This window comes from Camponotus vicinus, unplaced genomic scaffold (genome assembly GCF_025532165.1).
Source record: "Camponotus vicinus isolate PSW18456_S1 unplaced genomic scaffold, iyCamVici1.0 SCAF_8, whole genome shotgun sequence".
NCBI classification, from domain to species: Eukaryota; Metazoa; Arthropoda; class Insecta; order Hymenoptera; family Formicidae; genus Camponotus; species Camponotus vicinus.
The window spans coordinates 2,137,501-2,143,328 of NW_028141980.1; the positions used below are offsets into that span (position 1 = coordinate 2,137,501).

The following is a 5,828-nucleotide window of genomic DNA, read 5'->3' on the forward strand; positions in this document are numbered from 1 at the left end:
GTTTTTAAGAAAAAATATGGAATTGTTAATTGCAAATTACATATTTTTTCTTCAAAACAACTATGTGTTTTCTTTACACCAATTGATTCCTCTCATTATTTTGTACGTAAAAGTATTAAGGTAAGATAATCGAAAAATGAATATTTTACAAGATATTTTACGGTTTATGTAAAATTAAGAAATTATTTCAAGCCTCATAACTCAAAAAATACTTAACGAAAAGGTATTTAATTATAGTGTTTTGGAAAGCTCTCGAGATAAGCTACAAGAGTGTGCAAAAATATATAGGGTGTTCCATTTAAAAAAATTGAAGTTACCTTCACGTGACCTTCAAATGACTCTTCAAGGTCAAACCAATGGTACCGTCTTATGGCCCCTTTGAAACCAAACAACTTTTGCCTGAAACATTTTTTTCTAAAATGCACCGTTTGTGAGATATTTAGGGGTTTCCACACTTTTGACAAACCCTGTATAATTCGAACATAAGCTATCGATTAAGCCTAATAAGAGCTCGATCCGTTCAGCGGTTATCGTAATATAATAATATGAAATAATCTGAACTGGTCTCAATTTCCCGTCTCGCTTAAAGAGACACGGCGCGCGTCTTGCTAGAGAGATGAACTCGACGCAAGACACTACCGTGTCTCTTGATATTAATATGTTAAATGTTTATTATGCTTACCGCATTTTTCAATCGAACACATGATCGCGTTCGATAGCGCCAGTAGTACTTTAACCTACCGCAACTTACCATGACAAAAAACTGCTTGCAGTCGCCGAGTAATTATCGTCGCATTGTCGCGTCGTGTAGTAACGTGTCCGCGCGTGTTTCTTTCATCGAGTGATTTTTAATCGCCAACAGTTATTATTCGACAGTGATTAATAGTGATTAGTGAGAGTCATTAGTAAATTTCTCGTCTCATCGAGTGAGTAAATAAATGTGATTACGTTAAAGTTTATAAAAGAATACAGTTCATGAAAGAAGAAAAACTTTCAGTTAATAATTTAGTGTGGATTTCTTGTCTTTTGCAACGTAATATCTACGTTAAATTTGAGAACGTACGATCTGTCGGAAAATTCATTTCTCCTTCAAGCAATTACAGCAATACATCAAAAGTCATCGAACAAGGTAATAATAACTATTTTTTGACGTTATGTGAAAACAGATCTCGGGAAGTCAGAGGGACAGTGTGTCAAAGGAAATTCGTGAAAAGAGAGGGGTTTTTAGTGGGTAGGGAGTACCGAGTTGGTAATTCGACTTGGTACTCGAGTCCCACATAACTCACTGGATCAACCGGTGGGTATGCATAAAATGCATTTTCCCCTCTCTCGTAAAAAAAAAAAAAAACAGGTGAGTGAGCGAATGAGCGAGAGAGGGGGGGGAGAGAGAGAAAGAGACAGATAGACAGACAGACAGACAGAGAGAGAATGTATGTGTTCGCATGTGTGTCTGTATGTGTATAGCGACCAGCTGATCGCAGCAGAGGCGCCCCGCGTAAGCACCCGCGTCTGACGGTGAATCGCGCCACCCTTGCCTGCCTCTTGTATTTGACCCGTCATACGTTAACTATTTCCTTTAATAATTCAAAAACTAAGCTTCGGACGAAATTTTGCCAAAGGAAAAATCGTCTTAGAATTCGGTTAAGATTATGTTTTTGCAAAAGCATAAAGTTATTTAGAATCACCCTGTATATCTATAGAGGTCGCGTACAATTAGGCACGGACGCGAATCTTATTCTACGGACGCAAGATATTTACAGGGTGGTCGCGTACGACTAGACACGGACGCGGATCTTATTCTACGGACGCAAGATATTTACAGGGTGGTCGCGTACGACTAGACACGGACGCGGTTCTTATTCTACGGACGCAAGATATTTACAGGGTGGTCGCGTACGACTAGACACGGACGCGGTTCTTATTCTACGGACGCAAGATATTTACAGGGTGGTCGCGTACAGCTCTAGGTACGGACGCAGGACCTGCCGACTGCGGTCGGCCGAGGACGGGAGCACCCGTCCCCTGAGTGGTGTACACGAGAGCGCCCGTAGCACACCAGGATACTGGACGTCGGATGCGTCCGACCAGACCCGGTAACAACCGGGCTCTAGACCAGGATAGCAAGAACAGGTCGCCGGAGGCGGATTACCGTGACGCGAGACCGTGGAAACGGCTGTTTCAGTGGGAGATCGCGGGTATGGTTGACAGACGAGAATACGGCTAGGATATGGGGCCATGAAGGTAGTGCTGCTTTATTTGTTCCGTGTAACCATGAAAACGGCTGTTTGTTCCAGCAGCCGTGAAAACGGCTATTCGTCCGGGAGCCGTGAAAACGGCTTCTTCGGTTGGCGCGTGAGAACGGCAGTTAGGTCGTCGTCGAGGATTCGGTGCTGGGAATGAGACAGATGGATCCGGACGCCGACTGCAGTCGGCCGAGGACGGGAGCACTCGTACCCTGGACCGGAAGGCTGGTAGTGTACACGAGAGCGCCCGTAGTACACCGGAATACTGGCTGTAGGATGCGTCCGACCGGGCACGGTAGCAATCGTGCTCTGGGCCAGGGAGTGAGGACTAGAAGTCGGTAGCCAGTGATGCCAGATTCCGGCCTTTCGGTAGCATGCGGTATCATGGAGGGGGTAATAGAAGGAGACAAAACATGCTTCTCTCTCTGCGAGAAAAAAGCGAGAGAGAATCATATTTTGTCTTTTTCTATTATCCCCTCCATGCTACCGCATACTACCAAAAGGCCGGAATCTGGCATCACTGTCGGTAGCTTCGAATTCTCAGAGTGTGCCCTGAGGCTTCGAGCATCCCGAGAGTCGGGACAGGCTTATATACCCGGCTGGATACCCCCACGCGGTACCCCCACACGGTCATGCGTGTCGAAGTGGGATAGGCTGCGGCTCTCAATCCGCGGCTCGGCAATAATGCCTTAAGCAGTGGCGCTCAGCGCCGGCCGTTTGAGCGAGCGGCTGTTCGACTCGCACGGCTGTTCGGTCGGTACTAGTAGCGGTTCTGCCGTTACAATTATATTATTATTATTATTATCATATATTTTTTATTTTCTTTTATATTAAGTACACACACATAAATGAATTTTCATAGACACATTAATAAATTTTATATTTTTAATTGTAAAAGAAAAGAAAAAGTTGCAATTATTTACACGCCTCTCTCTTGCGCTCCAATCCTTTGCGCTCGCTCTCGCTCTCTCTCTCTCTCTCTCTCTCTCGCTAATTATAAGTCTTTATCATTGTCTCTCTCACACGCATCGTTGTTCTCACGATGTTATCGTTCTCTCTTTCGTACGCGTTGTCTTGCGCTATCGTTCTCTCTCTTTCGTACGCGGTCTCTTCGCGTTATCCTTCTCTCTTTCGTACGCGTTGTCTTGCACTATTGTTCTCTCTCTTTCGTATGCGGTGTCTTCGCGCTATCATTCTCTCTTTTGTGTGCATTGTCTTGCGCTATGGTTCTCTCTCCCTCTCTCTCTCATATGCGGTGCTATCACTTACTTACCTTAAAGTCACTAGATTGACAAAGTACCGCAATTTTGATCTCAATAAGATAAGCTGGAGCAAAAATGGCGTCCGATAGTATAGATATAGATATTCAAAACTTATGTATTTTTGTATGAACGTACTTTGTAATATAATTTTTCGTAAATGAAGGAAGATAAAGTTATATAAATCACGTAAATCAGTAATTTTATTTAATGTTTTTTATTTGATACAGATATTTTCATAGCTACACTTCTGCTACTCTTGGTAGCTGCTTTTACAATATCGTTACATTCCTTTTTTAATGAAAAATGAATCCTTGTTATTACAAAATTTTTTACAAGTTTGTAAGCGATATTATGGCACAGTGGAATGAAATATGTTGGATACTCTTGTAAAAATGATTCTACAAAATCAGTACCTTTCAATTTATTTGAAATTAAATTAGTCTCATTTTTTCTAAATAATAATTATATCTGTGTGTTATATATCATAAAGTTTCTTTGATCTTTGTTGAATACTGTTTCAAGTATCGCATTTGATTTTCGCAACCTTTTTTTCAAAATATTACATTCCATCTGAGTCTTTCCTAAAGTTTTCTTAAATGTTCTCGCTGTTTTAAGTATCGCACTTGATTTTCGCAATTTTTTTTCCAAATATTACATTGCATCTGAATCTTTGTCAAAGTTTTCTTTAATTTTGTCACATATTGTTAATCGTAGATGTTATGATTTGATTCATTTTTTTTTTATATTTCCACATCGGTTGTTTCAGGATGTCTTGATATATCCGCTTCATACATTACTATTTTCATTTATATTATTCGCATTGTTTTCATCTGCAAATATTTGTTTAAAGTAAATAATATTACAGTAATACATGTTATAACAAAACAGATAATTAATACCTTAATCGTACCTTCCTTATATCTAAGTATTATTTCATTATGTAAAACTTACAAGAGTCTATATCTTTGACATCAGTGACATTAGAAGACTTTGCTTTTTTTGAATTATCTTCCTCTTCATTTTTGTGTTTTTATATAATAAGTTTGGTACTGCAAATGGGCGAAGTAGTTTTCGTCCATCTTCTCGATTTTTTTCAAATTGGTTCTTGCCGAAATGCACCTGCAAAATTGATGTAATAATTACTTCTGCAATACACAATGTTTCACATAATTACTTATTAATTATACCTCACAAATCGCCGCCCTTTTTCCCAATGTGTTTTTTCCAATCAATTTTAGCCATTCTTCACGTCTTTCGCTATTTTTTTATTTTCTTTCGCCTGTTGGCAAGATAAATAATCTGTAGCCCTTTTCGCTACGATTGTTGCATTTCTCTACGCAACAACCTGGCATTTTTGATATTTTCTTCTTTTTCTGTGCAAACAGGAGTTTCCTCACCTCACACACAACAGGACACAGGACAGACCATGATCAGGGTTAGAAAAATTGCACTTAGTATAGATAGCTACACAAAGTGTACACTAGCTACACTATCGGACGCCATTTTTGCTCCAGCTTATCTTATTGAGATCAAAATTGCGGTACTTTGTCAATCTAGTGACTTTAACTTACCTTTGCATTGTCCTTCTCGCACCTATGCGCCTTCTTATGTGACACTAATGCGTCGTCCTTGTCCCACGTTGACGCCATCCGTGTCGCACTGTCCTTTTCACACACCTTTACACTGTCCTTTCTCCACACTTAGCGTTATCCTTTTCCCACAACTAGCGCATATCCTTGTCACATCTTCGCACCAATCGCGCTGCGGATCCCCCTTCTCCTCGCGGACTCCACCGGACGGATCACGGTTCCCCCTTTTCCTTGCGGACCGCCTAATCCTCCGGTCTTCCTTTCCTGCGCGTGACGTCACTCCCCGCGCGCCGAACCCCCTCGCGCCTCCCCCTCCCCCCGAAAGGACCTGAGTTAGAACTCCCCTTATATCACTACTAGTATTATGTACATACATATACATATAGATAGTTATTTTAAAATAATATGTTTGAATATAATACCAAAATATTTTAATATAATGTTTTAACATAATAAGAAAAGAATTTTGTTACATTTTCAAAGAATACTAATAGGAGACAGAGAATAGTTAGAAAGGATATATAAAATAGGTGTTACGTCCAGCCGACTTCACAATTCCTTCCTTTCACGAAGTTACAGCAACGATCATTCGATTAGTGATAAGCAAAATCGTTGATCATAGAGCCTTTCGCGCCACATAATAATCCATATTTGTCTAATATCTATGAGTAATCAGGAAAAAACACGCAGGATATGCTAACAATGAAACAACACCGAACCCCCTTAACAAATAA

At 40.5% G+C, this 5,828-nt stretch overlaps 1 pseudogene; it reads right to left on the reverse strand.

The window, feature by feature from the left end:
- Positions 1-3,967: 3,967 nt before the first annotated feature.
- Positions 3,968-4,857, reverse strand: LOC145976268 (uncharacterized; annotated as a pseudogene).
- Positions 4,858-5,828: the final 971 nt, after the last annotated feature.